The sequence below is a fragment of the Pinus tabuliformis genome, chromosome 6 (genome assembly GCF_031772625.1).
Source record: "Pinus tabuliformis cultivar Carrire ecotype Pingquan chromosome 6, CPIR1, whole genome shotgun sequence".
NCBI lineage: Eukaryota > Viridiplantae > Streptophyta > Pinopsida > Pinales > Pinaceae > Pinus > Pinus tabuliformis.
In genome coordinates, this window is record NC_142292.1 from 1,356,010,355 (window position 1) to 1,356,030,377 (window position 20,023).

Consider the following 20,023-nt stretch of genomic DNA (forward strand, 5'->3'; position numbering starts at 1 on the left):
ATTCCAACCAAGTGATTGGGTGCTCCTTTATGATTCTAGATTTAAAATTTTTAAAGGGAAATTCCATACACATTGGATGGGACCTTATGAAGTGATCCGAGTATTCGAGAATGGAGCAGTAGAAGTTAAAACTATTGATGGACAAAATTTATTATTCTTGGTAAATGGATACACATTAAAGAAGTATTTTCAGCCACTTTCTAGGAAAGGTTTTACACAGCAAGTCCAACAGCAATTCGGGACGGTAGTGGTGAATGGTAATACCAACCTTTTGAAAACATGAATTCTTCTTCTTCTTAAAAAATAATACAAAAAAAAAAGTAAAGAAAAAAAAAACATTTTCCTGTAATTATGAAAATCAGTTCGCTGACATGATTGTAGAAGGATCAACCTGAAAACTAGCTTGCTGGCAGGAAGATCAAAAATTTTTAATAAAAAGAAAATGTTGCTTGATCTTTAGATATGCTAGCGACCACCAAGTAAAAGCAGGTTCAGCAGAACCAACCTTTATACAATTGGGGTAATTAGCATGGATATTTTTATTCAAGTAATCCTTAATTTTCACTGTAGTTATTTTTTCTTGCACCAGTGTAGGCAGACCTTCCATAAATTTTTTGCCTTTATTCATATTCCACTTTCATAATATTCCCTTAGTTTTCTTCTTCAATCCCAAAATGGTTAACCTTTCCATATTCTTCTGAATTTACCCTATTCGTTTCATAAAAACCCCACTTTACCCTTGAATTTTTTTCCCTATCCCACTTCTGTTTATCCCCTCTTGTGGTACTATTCCTGGAATCCATTTAACAAAATTCCTTCCCATTCTGAAATTTCCCTTTTTCCCACTTCTTTGTTCCCTCATGAATTCATTGCAAGATCTCGTGCACAAAGAGCAAAAGGATATGCTCTGAAGCATCAAGAAAGGGCGAAGAAAATTTCTAGTATAAATTGAGGAAGCCATGTTGGAATTCTAGCCTAAATTTTACTTAAATTCCCTATTCTTTTTTCAGATATTATACTTGCACTAGTGCAAACATGTTGTCCTATATAATAATGCAAGCAGAATGGTACCAGTAGAATAGCATAGTTTAAGCGGTGCAAGCAGACCGGTGCAAGCATGCACCCTGTCAGAAACATAGTACAATTTGTTATTTTCATAATATACGTCATAGGAAAGTGGTCATCATGAAAGTTTATAAGAAGTCCTTTCACTTAGTCGATGAGTACTTGTGCTATCATATTAACTAGGAGAAAATTATTTAAAGTACAAGGTGTTTTTAAGTTAAGAATCATGATCATTTTGTAATGAATGCTAAGTTTTTTTTGAATTATGAAGGAGTGCAGAAGTGTTTAACCATTGCTTGGATACAATTTCCCCTTTCCACCATAATCCTAGATGCCCTTCACTCGTAATGATTACCTCGCCTAGCCGTTAAAATGCCGCTGCAAGTACTAATCCGGCCTGATCTCAAAGATGTTGTGCATCCACGGCTATTTCAATGGAATGAATGGGTGATAAGATGGAAGGGATGGCGAACGGTTGGATCCCTATTTATAAGAACCAATTTTCTCGTTGTTGCATGTAAATTCTCGACTGTTCATAACCGTTAAGCAGTGATGCCACATGTTCAAAGCAAACCCTCGTCTCTCAATAGGGTAGAATAGACTACTGAGTATCACAATAGTCTTGCACTATTGAGAGACTTGGGCTTTCTTCAATTCTTGCAAAAATTTGACAGGCACAACAGTGAAGTAGCCTTATAGTTTGCCAGAAGTTTCAAAAATGGCCAAGCAAAAATTGGAAGTTACGGAAGAGTTTGTAGCAGCAACGACAGGCTTGGAAAATATTGGTGTGCAGTGGTTTAAAAATTAGAAACTAGAAAGTAAGTGATGGCAGCATTTCATTTTCGACAAGAAGATGAAGGTAGATTGGAAGGAAGGAGTTCCGCGTAGTGCCCTGCTGGGACAGTGGCAGGACCTCCTTTTCATCCTACAGGAATTCGTAACCTGTGAGGGAAGGTACTCCCGCACTTTTGTGTACAATTTTAGGATGTTGCAACATTTCGAAGCCACCCGGCACATCCAATGGAGGATGAATTTCCCCTATTTTTTGCTTAAGAGCTTGAAAAAATGGCCAAAGGTGTGCGGGACGGACGGGAAGACCAGGCCGACAAGAAGTTATATCACCACGGCCTGATAAAGATTTTGGTTCAGAAACAATTAGAAGTTAAAGGCATGACCTAGGAGGTGCTGTTAAAACAACTACCTAAAAGGACAGCTGCTGGAAAGGAGACAGAGGACCCCGCCAGCACAAGCAAGGGTTCAAGTAAGAATGTAAAGGGGAGTCCTTCTTGCACCAGTGCAAAAAGGAAATGACATGAAAAATCAAAAGAAGAAAGGGCCCCATCTCCAAATAAGAAGATAGCTAGTGCACCTGTTGAAGAGACTCCTTCTACACCACCAGTACAGGCACAGACCCCCGAAGAAGACAACCTGTCAGTCCTTGCGGACATAGAAAAATTTGCAGAGGTCAAAGATGACACTCTGTTGGCAGATTTCATTAAAAGGCCCCAAAAAAGAATAAAGAATCTGGTGCAGGAAAAGAACCATAGTCCCCACAGGATGTTGAAACCCCTTTTGCACCAGTGCAAGAAGAAGAACCAGAAGAAGAACAAGAAGATTTGGTAACTCCTGCTGCTCGGGTAATTGAACTAGAGCTTCAAGTGCAGAACTTAGAACAGCTCATAGCTAAAGTGCAGGAGGATAAAGAACATAGTCACTACAACAAAACAGGGAATTTATGCCAGATTTAGCACCAGATTTTAGTGTATTTTTCTCTCCATTGGGATGAGTAGCCTGGCGCTAAATTTGGCTCTATTGTACAATTTTTAAAACATCATTTTTGCGCCAAATTTTGCATCTTTTTTTACGCCAAATTTTGCATCATATTTTGCACCAAGGTTTGCATTTGGTTTTACAACAAGTTTTGCTTTTAGTTTTGTGGCATTTTTTGCATCTATTTTTGCATCATTTTTTTCTTCCTATTTTGTGCCATTCTTTGCTTCTATTTTTGTGTCGTAATTTGCATCAAGTTCTATTCTATCTTTTGCATCTGATTTAGTGCCTTTTTTTGCATCAAGTTTGTGCCAGTTTTTGCATGTTGTCTTATGCCATTTTTTGCTTCTAATTTTGTACAAATTTTTACATCTATTTTTGCACCAATTTTTTCTGCCTTTTTTTACACCATTTTTTGCATCTAATTTTGCACCATATGTTGAATCTGATTTAGTGCCAAATTTTTCATCCATTTTTGTACCATTTTTTCATCCACTTTTTCATTTCATTTGTCTCCCTTTTTTGCATCCTATTTTGCACCTAATTTTGCATCATTTGTTGCATCCAATTTAACATCATTTTTAACAACATTTCTTGCATCCAATTTTGCATCCTTTTGAGCATCTAAAGTTTCACCCTACGTTGGACCATGTGTTGCTTTGAATCCCATTGTGTCTAATGTTACGTTCAATTTTGAGCCATTTTTTCCATCTACTTTTGCATTTGTTTTTGCACCATGTTTTGAATCATTTTTTGCACCTCATTTTGCATCCAATGTTGCATCCAAATTTGAGCCATTTTTATGCCCATTTCCACATCATTTTTCTACTTTTGTGTCCAATTTTTCACCATTTTTATGTCCAATTTTGCATCATTTTTGGTGTCTAATTTTGCATCCAAATTTGCATCCTTTTTTCTGCCACATTTTGTGTCCACATTTGCATCTCATTTTGCACCTAGATTTTAGTTTGAATTTTCATCTAGTTATGCATCGTTTTTGGCATCCTTAGTTTCACCCCTTTTTAGTCCCATTTTGCTTCTTGTTTTGTGTTTTTTCTTACATCCTTTTTGCACCCAACTTTGCATCCTAATTTTACACCATTCTTTGCATCCTCATTTTGGTGTCCATTTTTGCATCATTGTTTGCGCCCAATTTGGTATCTTTTTGTATGCCCTATTTTGTTCTATTCTTTGTGTCTAGTTTTGCACCTTTTTTAAATTCTACTTTAAAACCCTTTTTGTCTCATTGTTTGCATCTTGTTTTGATGGCTAGTTTAACATCCAATTCTACTCCCAATTTTGCATCAATGGTTACATCCACTTTTGGCTTCTTGTTTAGAGTTTTACTTTTACTTCCATTTTACTAATTTTATTACATAGTGAAATATATTACAATTTCTAAATATCATTTCGCTATAGGATTTAATGCACAGTTAGATGAACATAAAACCCTCTCAGTTTATCCCATAAACCTAAGATAGATTGATTAAGATAAAAGTTTTTCTAAGGCTCAGGATTCTTAGTAGATCAAGATGTAGAGTATAGATTAAGAAAAAAAGAATGAATTCATGTGAGTCCTTGCATGCAGTTCTTGTTGGAGTTTTTAGTGTAGCTAGGAAGCGCTCCTAGATATCTCCAAATCTTGGTCCTACACACAAGAGAGATAACAAAGAAAACTTCACAACATAATATCTTGATAATTGAAACTATCATAAACATATAAATATTACTGAATAAATAAATATAAACCAAAATACCATACATTCATTAGTTAATTAGGATAAGTAAAGAATGAATAGTAGCATATGGAAGGAATAACAACTAATCTATATTAATAAAGGAGTTGGAGGAAAGTTACAACCATCAGATGCAGTTGCAACAACACCTCCCCCAACTCCTAGCTCCAAAACTCTCCCTCTCAAGATAGATCTCAGTAGCGTGACAATACACGAATTCCCATCACTTCCTCAATGGCCAAGCCTCCAATATATAGGAAAGTGAAGGCTATGAAGATTTCCCAAATTCCTCATTAGTTCAATTTTGGCAAAATCTATTGGGTGAATAATGTTTCCTCATATAAAAATGGCATTTTCCACTTTTTAGATGCTTTTATGCTCAGGAAAAAGCTTCTCCATGCTTTATGGCATTTTCCCACTTTGTATGCTTTTATTTTTTAGGAAAAATCTAAAGATGAAGATAGAGAGATCACATTCCACCATATGAGTTTCAAAAAGTGAACAAGACTGTCAAATTCTAGTCAACTCGAGCTTTTTCGCTCGTATTAGAAGAATTTTCATTTTAAAATGTTAACATTGAATTTCCATGTCATAATGTGTAAGCCAATCAAAATCCTTTAAAATTTAAAAGACATACAGGTGTGACTAGGCAGTGGATTTTTTTTAATAATATAACTTACATAATTAACTATGAATGGTGCCCAAGTGACCCAAAACTATATTAAATATTAAAAATAAAATTAATATCTTCATCTATAAAAGTTAGAATATTGAGAATATTTTTAATGAAGGGTAAATCATTATGTGTTAAATAATTAAATTTAAATATAAAATCCTAAATCCTAAATTTAATTTAAATTTTAAATTTACTTTCTTAATTTAAAATTTATTAAATCTTGTATTGATAAATTAATTTAAATATAAAATATAAATATATGGTTATTTTGATAAAAGTGCATTTATTTTAGTAACTTAAATTTATATTTTAAATTTTCCTTTTAAATTTAAATTTTTTTAAATCTTGTGTTAACAAATTAATTTCAATATAAAATACATGTAGATGGTTATTTTTTTATAAAAGTGATGTTTATTTGGGTAATTTAAATTTCCTTTAAATTTAAATTTAAATTTCCTTTAAATTTTGAATTTGCTTTTTTAATTTAAATTTTATTAAATCTTGTGCTAATATATTAATTTAAATATAAAATACATATATTATTTTGATAAATGTGACATTTATTTGGGTAATTTTTGTAAAAGAATAATAAAAATGGTATATTAAAAAATTGTCTACATGGCATTATTTCATTAGTTTCTTAATTTTTTCTTCGGTGGTTATTTTTTGAGTTGAAAATTCCTCTAATGCAAGAATTTTGGTAACAAAAGTTAGATGAAGGGGACAACTCGTTATAGACTAGGATACTATGGTCCTCATGGTACATAACTTGTACTATAGGCTTATATAGTTTAGGAGAAAGGGGTATTTCAACTAACAGCATAGTATTCTCCTCCAAGATGATGAGGAGATATTTTCATGTATAACACATTTAAGAATATATCACAATTCAAATTCATAACTTAGTATTTGTAAACAAATTCAAGGGCAATTGACAACATTCACAAAAAAATATAGTAGTATCCTCATATATAACAATTCTCCATCAAAAAATCATTGACAATTTTCAATATACATATATTACTACTAAATCAACATTTATCGCATATATCATTATTCCAAGGTAAATTCACAACATTACATCCAAAAATAGTAATATCATCATACATAATCATTCTCCATAAAAACACATTGACAGGTTTCAACACATATATAAAGTAACAAGATAATACTAATAGTATCCTCATCATCTTTAATCAAATCAATTAAGATTGAAATGTGTGATTATCATATCAAAATATTTCATGAACACCATTATTCTAAGGTAAATTCACAACATCCATCAAAAGATAGTAATATCATCATACATAATAATTCTCCATCAAAACAATGTCGATAATTGTCAATATATACATAAAATAACAAGATAAAAATGATAATATCATCATCAGATTTAATCAAATCAACTAAAAGTCAATGTAAGATTACCAAATAAAAATGTTTCATAGATATCATTATGCTAAGGTAAATTCACAACATCCATAAAAAAAAATAGGAATCTCATCATACACAATAATTCTTCATAAAAAAAATTGTAAACAATTTTCAACATATTCATAAGGCAACAAGATAGCACTGATAGTATCATCATCATTATTCAAATAAACTAAAATTCAAATGTATGATTACCATATTAAGACATCCAACTAAATATAAAAAATAATGCATGGCTAGCTAGCACCACAAAAATCATAGTCAAGCTCATCCTCATGATCATTTCCATGATCATCATCCCGACCATCCTGATAATATCATCCACATAATCATCACCAATGCCATTGTCATCCTCATCATCATCATCTCTGATATATGATCTAATCTAAACATAGTCTATATCATCATTTTCGTGGTCATTACCTATAGCGTTCTGGAAAAAAAATCAATATTACATGTTAGTACTAATTCTATAGACAAATGCATATTTTTATTACAATGCTAACAGTAATTCACATTTTTATTACACTTGTAATTCACATTAAGTAGTAGAAGCATTTTTTAATCCATATGAAGTAGGTACCCATTTGTTCTTCATATTATATTGTGAATGTTTCTTATGATTTCCATGCAGAATTCGTAAATTAATATTTATTGGAAGCTTTATTTCAAATTACAATTGTAATTCAAATTAGAAATAGAAGAAATTTTAACAAAAAAATAATGTCACATGAAAAAGTAAATTGTTTTTAATGAAAAATAAGCCACATACAATATGAATGTCACATGAAATATTGAGTTGTTTTTAATGCATGTAATTTTATCTATAATAAGATGGATCCTAATGTTCGTTCAAGAAAAAATGCTCACAAATAATTACTTCATTTTATCCATTATCACACTTAATCCATTATACCTAGTGACGAAAATGATTCCATTCAAATTGCTTTGAACTCCCTAAATATAATGTAAAAGAGAAAACTCCACGACCATGATTGCAACCCCCTCCCTTGCCTCGTCCACCATCAGAGGCAATGAACTTGGAGTTATGACCACGATAGCAACCCCTCCCTTGCCTTGTGTCCACCATTAGAGGCATTGAACTTGGAATTAAGAGTACTCATGTTTTCTTTGCTCTAATTAATCTCCAAGGAATCAAAACTTGATCAATATATCAAGGACTCCATCAAGGATTAGATATATCATAAGAGAAGCTCAATAGGCTTTGCCAAAAGAGTATGAAAAAACACTTATCTCTATTTTATGAAATACCTCGAGTGAGTGGAATGAATGGTGGGAAACACTTACCAAGGAAAGGAATATTTTTGGTCCATCCTTATTTCTATTATTATTTTTGCTTCTTAGAATGGAGGGAAGTGTTTAAAAAAATTCTAAAAAATATTTTAAATTAAAAAAGAATAAATTTATTTGCTTAAGTTTAGTGTTTTTTTTTAAATATATATTCAGTTTAGTATTTTTTTATTTTCTAAAAAAATATATTTAGTTTCTGGTTTTTTTTTATAACAAAAATTATATATATATATATATATATATATTTTATAAAAATGGATTTTAAACATCCATTCATGCTAAATTTGTGATTTTATGATATAAGTTTAAATTATATATAAAAAAAATAACTTAATGCCATGCATTGTGTCACTGAGATGGGTATTATACATCTCTTCCTTGCTAAGTTATAGAATATGCTTGGGTTTTCTTAATGCAATAAAATTAATTCTTCTCTTCATTATATCTTGAGATGTTCAACTTGCACCTAATAAAACAATAAACTTAAAATAGGTTTGCCTTTGTCCTTTGTAGATTTCTTTCCCCATTAATCCTTGTCTTAATAGATTAATTGTCTTATGGTGGCCTTGAGTGGTCACTCCCATTAGTTGCATGCTTTTTAGTTTTATGTTAGTGACATTTCTTAGGATTGATAACATGTTATTTAATTTATGAAAATGTTTTATTTTCCATATTATTGTTAAATATTAATATTAAATATGTTGGTTTTGAACATCGTTTAGCAAAAAGTTCCCAAAAAGTTTATAGATTGTAATTTATAATGTAATGCTTCATTGTTTGATGAAATTGTTTTGGATTTTTTTTTTAAAGATTCATTGATTGATGAAATTTTTATGGATATTTTTTTTAGTAAATTAACTTGTATGTGATAAAGTCAAAAGTCACCTCTTTTTGAGATTTTCATTGGTTAATTTCCCTTAAGGCTATCAAGTTCACCATTCAATCCTAGGTTAAGGAAATATAGGAGTCATGAAGTGGCATTGTCCAATAACTTAAATCTTGGAACATGTTTTTTTTAGTCACATTATACTTGCTTTCTGTGTAAATTCTCCATGAAAATAGTCTCATGGAACATGAGGGACCTCAATATTTAACGAAAACAAATACTACTAAATGAAAAATGGTATGAAAATCACCCATCAATAATGTTGATATAAGAAATAAAAATATTAAGTGAGGTTCTACCTGATATAATTAGAAAATGGGGGAGGAATTTCCAAGTAGTAGTGATTGATGATTAGATATACTTGGGTGGAATGGTTATTATTTGGAATGATCAGGACATCAAGGTTACCAATATGTTTACCTATTTTCGCATTATGACAATATAATTTTAGTTAATTGACATCGAGGACTACTACCATGTATCCAATGTCTATGACTCCAATATCGCAAATGGAAAACCTCTATTTCTCAATCCTTTTTCTAGCACAAGTAATTTATACTCCCCATATCCGTGGATTATTGGGAGTGACTTCAATATTATCAAGTGTCTTGAAGAAAAGAAAGGAAGAATCACAATGTTTACGAAGAGATTTTGTAAGATATACCATCAAGGCCCTAAAGTAGTATCCATTAAAGTTCTCAAGCAATGAGTCTCCAACCCACACATGTGGATCAATGACATGTAATACATGTGTGTGTGGTGACTAACTTAATACACTGTTCTAATAACTCCACAAACTTAAGTATTTCACTCCGTCACATGATTGACCATAGTGTAACATAAGTAAACCAAGACTAAAAATGAAACCCTTAGGCAAGAAAATTTCCCTAGATCCTCAATTAGGTGCTTAAATGATGAAGTGAAAATGAAAGGGGAAAAGAGAACTTCATGATTTAACCATCACAAACATGTTATCAAGTGTGACTAGGAGTGTATATATTCATATATTTTCCAAAGAGGGTGTGAATACAACAAAACCTTGTGATTAGCGTCCCTTTTCCCTTCCTGTTTTGCATCTAGATCCCATTTTTGGTGCTATTTGTGTCCATTTAGAATTAATTGCAGAGATCCAGAAAAAGAAAAGAGAAGTTAGAGTTTGGAAGTACCGAGTTGCACAATGTTTCAAGTGACTTAAAAAGGTGACAAAGAAACTAAAGAACATCAGAAAGAAGAAGTCTGAAACATTGCAGGCTGATGTCAGTATGCCAGAGCAGGATTGAGCTGGAATGCTCAAAGTTTTGAAGGTTTTTTGCAAAGGTAAAGAGTTGTGTGAGGACACACAACAGCTTAGGGATGGGAGGATGTTAGCCCCCTAATTTTCTCTCTTTTTTCCATTTTCCCCTTCCTAAATCATAACCATTTACCGTTGTTTTACCTCTTTTATACACCCTCATCTTGCACCAGTCCAAGCACAGTGACATATTTCGTATAAACTTTATTTTTCATACTTTTAATTTAACTTAGCATTAATTAATCATTTATTACATGATTTCTTACTTTTAATCACTCTTTGTAACTTATCGATATCTCCAATGTTTATTTGGTATTTAGAGTACTTACCATGACCACTAATCCTAGTGTAAGATCGGATCTTGCACCATTTCTAGCACAACAAATCCTTGCAGTAGATCCGAACCTCATTAATCACCGCCTTGTTTTGAGCAGATTCAACCACAACAGCAAGATCGATCCAAAGGCAGCCAAGATCAAATCGACTCGTTTTGAGCAGCTTCAACCATGACAGCAAGACTGATCCAAAGGCAGCCAAGATCGAACCTCTGAAGAACGAAAGCTAGAGATTGGCTACGACCAGTTTTGCTAACTGTCTAAGTTTAAAGGCCGAAAAGCTAAATTCTGCAGTTGGTTATGTAATCGGTTGAATGATATATTTTGGCCTTTGGCCAAAGATCTATATAATGTAGAATGTAAATAGGACTAAGGGAGCTTTTGGATAGAATAGAGACACAGCCAGAGAGGCGGTAACAGTTTATTGTATTTTGTTATTGCCCGAATCTGGGTTGGACAATGTATTAACGTATGTACTTGCCTCAGTGAATTAATAAAAGGGAGCTCCGCCTCATGTTTCACAAATCGCATTTCTATATTTGAGCTGATGAATTGATTAAAGTACTGAGCAGCATTTTTATTTAAAGGGGAAACGCGCTGGTTGGCTAGGGCCTAGCCAACCCAACACATTTACCCCATTTCCTGTTTTCCAGTAATTGGTGTTTATATTGTCAAGTGTGATCTAATTTTAAGCACATGCATTCATGTCTGAGTGAAAGCGGATCCGTTGTGTGAAGTAGATAAATTCTCTTTCCTACACTTGATTTCAGATTGGTTTTCCCCACCTAGTCCAAGCATGAGAAATAACCCTGCACCAGTGCATGTTGGTGTGATATTTTCTTTTCTGCAATTCTGATTGATTGGCTTTCCCCGCCTAGTCCAAGCAAGAGAAATGAACTTGCACCAGTGCACATTGGTGTGATGCGGCAAGCCTTCTTAGTCTACTTCCTGCAATCTTCTTTCTTTCATTAAATTCTTATGACAAGATAAATGTATATGGATTGTTTCTTTATTCCTGCACTCTGTCAAGATTAGAAACATTCAATTTTTATGTGTGCAGTTTGATTTAACAGTATAATAGCACTTGCAATAATTAAGCACTCATTTCAAGAATTAAATGCTAAGTGAAAGAAGCTCTGATACGGTGCAAGAACTAGTTTCTTGCCATGGGATCTAAGTGCTTTGAACTTGGAAAAGTTCAAGCCCTTGCAGGAAGTAAAAAGTCTTTAGTAAAGAAACCATTTATACCTTCTGCATAAATCTCTGTTCTTGCACTAATGCAAGCAGACTGCGATAGTATAGGACAGATTAGTGCAAGAAGGAAATCTCTAAAGGAGCAGGTTTAAGGGCCCATCTGATGAGACTGCTAAGTGTCTCTGCTAAAGAAAAACACACACTCAGTAGTTAAACAATAATTAGCTAGAGTGATTTCCCTTTATCTTTAATTCCCTCTAGCAAACACATTCTTCCTTGTTCCAGTCTTAGATTATTTTGATGGTTCAAGTTTCCTTTTTCTCTTTTTAGTTTGATTCTGCAATCTCTCCTTTAAAGAAAGTAGGGATTTATATTAGAAATATTGATACCATCTCTGGCATTGCCTGTGCTTCGTCTCTAAGTTTACGGATCCCCCGGGTTGACAAATTAAGTGGTGAGGAGTTTGCTTAAGTGTAATTCCTGTACTCAACATTCATACTCTAATTTTTAGTATTTTCCTTTAAATTTAACAACAAAACGTTAACTTTTAGGCTGGAAAACTAGTGGAGGGGATGTACTAGAGTGTGTCAGCATAACAGTGCAATGCTAAGGAATTGTTATACCAATTAATAGGTGGATAGAAGTTGGTGAATTGTTGATCTCTAATAGTGTTGTTTTCATAAATAATAGAGGTTATTCAATAACACAAACATGAGAAGTATACAGATATGGTGGAGTTACCTATAATGACATGTTGTGGACAAGTTGTTTGATTTTGACTTGTATTAACTAATATGATTTCACAATTTCTATGTAGTTCCACAACATATGGCAAGATGATGTCATTAATGGTTGTAGTTGGTGATATGATTCTATAGATCTTTTTCTATAGTATTAGCAATATAGAATTTGTATATTGAAAATGGAATAAGTCAAAACTTAAATAAATATAACATGAGAACTATGGCGGTAATTTTTCCTTTTCTTTTTCTTAGTGAAGAACTCACTAGCAAATTATTTTTCAAGTTTTCATTGTGATGTAGTGTCTTTATGGAGGTTTTCACTATATGAATTTATTTAGAAAAGGAGTCTTGCCACTAGGATAGTTTTCAAGCTTTCATTTGTCTCATGATTCCCTTGTAGTTTTCATTATCATCATCATCATCATTATTATTTATTCTTCTTCAACGATGATGAAATTTATTACTTTGAATTGAGGATATGGGTTCACTAGGCCAAATTCAAGTTATTTATTTTTCTATGTAGAATTGAAATGAAATCCTCCTTGGTTTGATAACGTTTTTATATATTTTCAATATGTGCCTATTAATAAGGATCAAGGTGTTTTACTTTGGTCAATTGTTTTCATTCTAACATAACCAATGTCAAATGTATGATCAATATTGTATGTCCTAGGTCACATGGTTTTGAGATTTTGACTAAAGCCCTTAAATATGGAGTCAAAAAAAACAATGCTTAGTCTCTAATTTGAAATTGATTAAATCTGATGTATCTATCATGCCATCTAATTCATTGGTATTGGACCATTTCATTGTGAGGCTTGTTGTCAAATTTCATCTAAAGTATAGAACTATCGAACCCTTTCTTTTTGCATTCTGAAAACAGTGTCCTATGATGACTTTACTCCATCAAACAAAGAGAGCATCATTGAGGGAAATGAGCAGCCCATTATGGTTACTAGTGTTTACTCTGCATTTTATCTAATGTTGATATGCCTTCCAAAACCACAACTGGCCTTTTGTAGTTATGTGGATGACATTTTTGATATGGATGGTTCTATTCCTTTGAACCCACATGACCATGAAGGGAATTTGGATAACCATACTTAGTCATTCATCACACTTATGAGTCATTGGTTGGACATTACCATGAGCACTTGGACATGGGACCTGATTTATAGATGAGCTCCTTAGATTACTTTAGTATTACATCTAATACTTGCACATGTGAAATTTGCTACTTCAACATTTTGTTCATCACTAATATAAGAGACATAGCTTTATGGTGGAGCTTCATACACTACCTCAACATGATGGCAGGCACTTGTTAATGGGACCCTGGTTCCCTAGTTTATTTAGCATTGTGGTCAAGACTTTCCATGGGACCATAGTTTGTGGTTTGTATCTCGTCACAACAAACATTGAGGATAATGCTTTTCTAAGAGGGATGAAGTGTCAAGATCCTCCTTAGGGATGTGATGTAGAGCCAAAGGGTCCATTAAAATAATAATATTAAAGGTCATCCAATATAAAATGTACTAAGTCCACTATTTTTATTATTATTAAATAAAACCCATTATAATAGGGTTGACACCATATTACAACAGCAATCCTAATTTTACTATATCCTAATAAAATAATGAGTACCTACACTTTTCATTTTATTTTTATTTTCTTTAAAAAGATATTATACCCAATCACTATTTTCACATATCATTTTTTTATTTTTTAGTAATTTAGTAATTTTATTTATAATTTCAAGTGATTTTTTTTTTAAATAAATTCGAACTTCTTTCCTTTCTTTTTATTACTTCTTGTAAATAATGAATGAATGAATTTGGAATTTTACTACACGCAATTTTTGATAATCTATTGTTTTAGTACTCACAATTTAGTTTTATTGGTACTTGGCTTTGTTCCATAGATCAAATGATCAACATAGTATGCTAGATCTATGGGTCAATTTTCTATTTTAAATTTTATTTTTAATTTAGTGATCATAATAAAATCCAGGATCAGTGGTGATGAATGTATTAATCGAAGGGTTTAACATGCAATTGGGGTTTTATTTTTAATCTAAATCACTGAAAACGCCTGGTAATCAACATATGAAAAAGAATTCTATAAATAGAATAATGTCGTAAATCAACTATTAAAGTTTATTTAATCCTACGATTGATGACCTAATCTGGTTTAATATTAACCGGAATTCTTGTCTAATAATTAAGCAATGATTAAACAATATTTAATCTAGCGATCGAGATTACAACTAGGATCAATTCAAAAGGCTAGTCTATATTCGGGGACTAGGGATTGGATTAGGTTGAGTTCAAAAGAAAGGTCTGATGTCCTCAACAGAGATATAGATTAATATGACTAATTCACAATATCAAGATATAGATTAACTCCTCATTTACTACCAACTTCTTCATAGATAAGTATTAAGAGAGAGAGCATATCAACCTGTATTCCTTCTAGTTTTACCAAGAGAGAAGAAAATATGACCCACTTTTCCCATTCCAATATGAATTTACTCCTTACTTAATCATAATCAAGCATTAAAGGAAGCAAAGTTTAATCTTAATCATGTATTAAAGGAAGCAAAGTAATTTGAGTATATTTGGTTATCTTATGCAAATTTCAAGAGGAATGATTTAAAAGGCATTGTGAAAGCACATTGCAATTCAATGAAAATTTTAAAATTTATACTCTTAAGATTATCTATTTGATATAGTTTTTTTAGAGAGCTTTAGATATTAAAAAAATGAGAAAACTAATTGAGGAAATTATGGAAGGTCTCAAGAAATAAGAACTTATGGTTTTCAAATCTAATAGAATCATTGCTTTTAAATAAGAAAGGAATAAAATTCAAAAAGTCGCAAGTAATCAACATGATAATCCATAACAAGATAAATGAGAACATGTTCAAGTTTCTAATGAGACAAAATCCACGATTACAAGCACCTAGAGATAAATATGGAATTACTAAAGAAAGTAATCTTAATCAAAATCTTAAGACTTCAATCTCAACAACAACTACTGACAAGCCTCATCTTAACCCCAAAACCCCTCATTAAGCCATAGATATTAAATTATTACATTTATATTATTATATTGCTATGTCATCCAAAAATTATCATTATACCATTTCACTATAATTCTACCCTTTATATTACACACACACGACCTATTCTTAGGATCATCAAATCTTGTCTTATACATTATTTTCATTGTAAAAGGATGTTTCCTCCTCGAAGTGGACTATAGCTATTGGCTTCTTATCATTTTTAAGGTGCATGGTTCATAACATCTGGTAACAAAGCACACAAACCTAGGGTTTATCTACTTCTTATGAGTCATCACAACATTTTCACCGTAATTTTTTTTCTCAAATACTTCATACAATGAAAATTTGAAAAGATTTAGGTGACATGTAAAATTACAATTTCAAATTCTAGTTTGCTATGATTTTGGAGATATACCTTATGTAAATTAGGGTTTGTGAATGGTCTTGTTAGAGCCTAGATTTACCTCAGGCTGAAAAGGCAAGGTTCTAGGTCCACATCAAACCACGCTCAGCCTCATAGCTAGCCCTACGAGGACAGGAGAGGGCTCTCTCCGAGTCAATCTCAGCGAAAAGTGTTTCAATGGGGCTTGAGATGACTTAAAATGGGAACTGATTTTAGGCTAGTAAATAAATATGAAAGAGGTAATTTATTGAATGACTGAATTTTCTGGACTATATGGGACAAAGGACAGCATGAGCTGGGAAATTAAATCAAAGACACAGAGTATTTCGTGAGGCAAGATAGGCAGGAGGTTTAGCAATCAAATTTAAATAATATGGAGTGGAAAGACTGTTGAGAGGTTGAAAAGGGCATAATAAATGAATCCTTTTCAAACAGAAGAAGAGACACAAAGCATGAATGCCTTCCCAAGGCAGAGCAGTAAACTGGATTCTACCTTTCTTACTTAAAAGAATTCAACTAGAAATGATTATGAATGAACTGTAAAACATAAGATACATATGAAATAGAAAGAAAAAACATATGCTAAAACTCATACCACATGAATCTCATGAATCAGAGCTGCATCATTTTATTAATTTCCTGGCCAAACTGTATAGTGAAGCGCTGAGTTTTTCTTCCACCCTTTTCCCAGAACTCAAACCCTTTACAAATGATTTACAATACAATAAATAAACCTAGAGGTGGGGAAACAGATTGATGAAAATAGGGAGTTGTTTCAACTGAAATTATGAAGATAGAAAAAGAGCCATTCATCTGTTCTAAAGACAGAACAGTGTTCCACTTGAATTTCTCTTATGACCAATTAAAAGGCAAAAACTGTAGCATGGATCCCATGAAATCGTGACTGAGGAAAAAATAGGAAATCCGTTCCTATCTATCTGCTGTGGTAGATATTCTTTTTTTTTTAATTTTGGATTTCGGTCTTTGACTTTTCACCTTCCCTTTTCCGTTTGAATAAAAACCAATTTTTTATAATTAGCATCCTTTGCAACATTTGGAGCACTTTCATTTGGATCATGTAATTGGATATTTCATTAGGCAAGTTGGCAATGTCCAAGAGATTGAATGAAAAGACTAGAAAAGCATGCAAGGAATAGTAGAGCCATGGTTTAGACCGAGAAGCAACCACAGTTGCAGGATTGAGAATATCCCTTGCCCTTTCCCAAAAAGGAGATTTTAGAAGGCTTGATAAGATGCCAGGCAAAGCCAAAACATATGTTGTCGTAAGGACAGGTTGCGTTCCTGTTGGATTGATATTGTAAGGAATGTAAGGTTCAACCTCAGGAAGTGAAGCCCCCTCTCTGACAGTTGGTGCTAGCTTGAATGCATAATACTACAACTTGACCTTCCTGTGTCCTTCTGTGACCAATACTACCCACATGGTAACAAATGTAAAAACCCCCAACAGCACAACCACATAAAGCACCCAGTTTACACCACTGCCTGAGAGCCTAGCCAACATCTTGTACAATGTATCTGAATAACCAGTCAATATTCCAGCACATATAATCAATGATGTCCCATGGCCAAGTACTCAGCAAAATGTGTTGAAACCTATGACTAGAAGCATATACTGAATATGGAAGAGAGTGCAATGCAATCATCAATGCTCCCAGGATTGCAACTGCCAATGAAATCCACCAGATATATCCCTTAATTTTTTCATTCCCATCTAGCCCCTCTTTTCGCAGCTTAATCAAAGGTGGAATAAAATGGCAAAGCACCTACACAATAATAGATGCAAATATGTATGGACTAATACCCAACTGGAAAACAGGGAGCTTGAGCTCTGCAGACAAATCACCAAGTTCATCAACAGACCCAGAAACAAACCAAGATAATCTTCAGGAATCAACTGATGATCAAACCCTGGCAAAGGAATAAAATAACCAGCACGACTCACTCTAACCAAAACCACTGTTATAAATAATCTCCGTCGAGTTTCATTCTTAAAAAATGATTTTGTTGCATTGTTGATCTCCGACCCTAACCTCACTAACCCGAGTTATTTATTCTTAAACTTCTTTCGTTTATTGCTCAGTGCCCCATCTACAATATTGTTGTACTGCGAGGAGTATGAAGGGGACTCAGTTCCACCTTTACACATATCTAGCGTGGCCAGTGAATTAGAATCATGTTCCAGGTGCTCATCTCTAGAACCTAAACACTTAACACATAAGAATTGTGGTGTGTATAAATTTGACCGGTTCTGGAGGTCTCTGATTGTCTGCCAACCCCATTTCATGGATAACAACAAAGAACTTCCCCTCTGAGAGTAACTTTCTATTGATAATAGCTGGGAAAAATGAGTACATAAAATTAGTCCTCTACCATTTGCAAAGTGCTGAATTACACTTGCTCCTCCTCCTAATCTCTGTAACTTGTGGAAGCGAACAAAATTCGTTGATGCATCCCTTCTTGGCCAAACCGAAGAAGTAGATGCTGTCTCCGCTGATCAGCTACGACTCGACACACCCCTATTCATTGTGAATGCCTCCATTGCAATAAAAATTGGAGTAGGCTCTAAGTATCCTTCTCGCACTGTCATGTATATGTGACCCCCAAATATTATGAACATATCATGCCGCCTACTTGAAACGAGGCAAATCCGTGTGTTGTTGAGCAATTTGAGTGAGTTTTGGCCATTTTGGGGCCACTGGCTATATGCGCCGCACCTCCTAGATGTGCCACACCAGAGAAAAAATGCACTGTGGCAAACCACCCAATGCGTCGCGCAGCCTATGTGCATCGCGCGCTTACCCAATGCGCCATGCAGACTTGAACACAATATTGGTTTTTCAAAATGACAAAATCGCCCTCTCACCACTTTGAGTCGACTCTCAATCGACCTCTGGATGCAAATGGATGTTTCAAAACAATGAAAATATCTTATAGTGATGGATTCAATTTTTGTTTCTCACAAACCCACTTTGCAATGTTTTGGCTTGGCACTTTTTTCACAGTTAATACAACTCTGTCTTTTTGTTTCCTCGATTTTTGGCTTGAAATGATGTTTTCTTGGTTGATTTTTGCAGGGATGGTGGCGTTAGACTTCGGCAAAGGATGACCGGAGTCCGCATTTGAAGTACTTCATGGCGAAAAACTTTAAAATGCATATTTATTAAAAAAAAAGAAATTTGACGATTTCGCATTATTGATGATGAAAATCTGAAATGAAAACTTATTGAACCTCCCTCTGGCCTGCTGGAATTATTGGGCACTTTGAGGACTAAATCAACTAAATCCTAGACCTAAAAAGACCTAAAATTCTTATAATAACTCTTTGCTGACAAGAGGCCAAAACAGGACTATGAATGATTTCAGAATTGATTTTATGGACAGACCTGAGCCAACAGGTGCAAGGCATGAGGGGTAATGAGTGACAAGGCCCTTCCATCAGATTATGGCATGCCCCTAATGGAATTCAGATGAATGAAATGAATGAGACACCTAAAAATGAAATGCAGTGAAAGAAATGATCTCTGATGGAGGGATGACCAGACCGACTCTAACATTGGCTCCAATGGGGATGGTAGCTCCTGGGAGGTGCCAAGAACTGCAGATATTTGGGAGAGCAGACAGTGCCTTCATCCATTGGGCAATGGAGTCAAAACTCAAGCTAAAATGCATGACTAAAAACTGGTGACTTGACGACACAAATTGACTCTCACTCAATTAAAAACTAACTCGACACTTAAACACAACCGACAAACTGGAAATGATGCTCAAAGTAGAGATATTCATCAAAGCCTACTCTAATAGTTTCATTCATCACTTGATCAAGTGAAATGAAACAACCAATGCAACCACGTAAGCATCCTGGCTAATATTTGATTTCTTCCCAAATGCTTTATGATGCGCAGGAAAAGGGAAGAATCAAAAGGCAACTCCCATGGAAACTTGGGATCAAGTTGACTACTGATAAACTTGCAAAGCATGAATTGACTAGATGACTTCAAGAATACTGCGAAAGGATCTTCATAAACATCGCTATTGATTTCCATTAACACATTACTGCTCTGGTCCAAGTAGTCTTCATAGCTGGATATTAAGAT

General features: G+C 33.6%; 1 pseudogene; it reads right to left on the bottom strand.

Moving 5' to 3' along the window:
- Window positions 1–1,088: 1,088 nt before the first annotated feature.
- LOC149263663 (preprotein translocase subunit SCY2, chloroplastic pseudogene) lies at window positions 1,089–18,213 on the bottom strand (annotated as a pseudogene).
- Window positions 18,214–20,023: the final 1,810 nt, after the last annotated feature.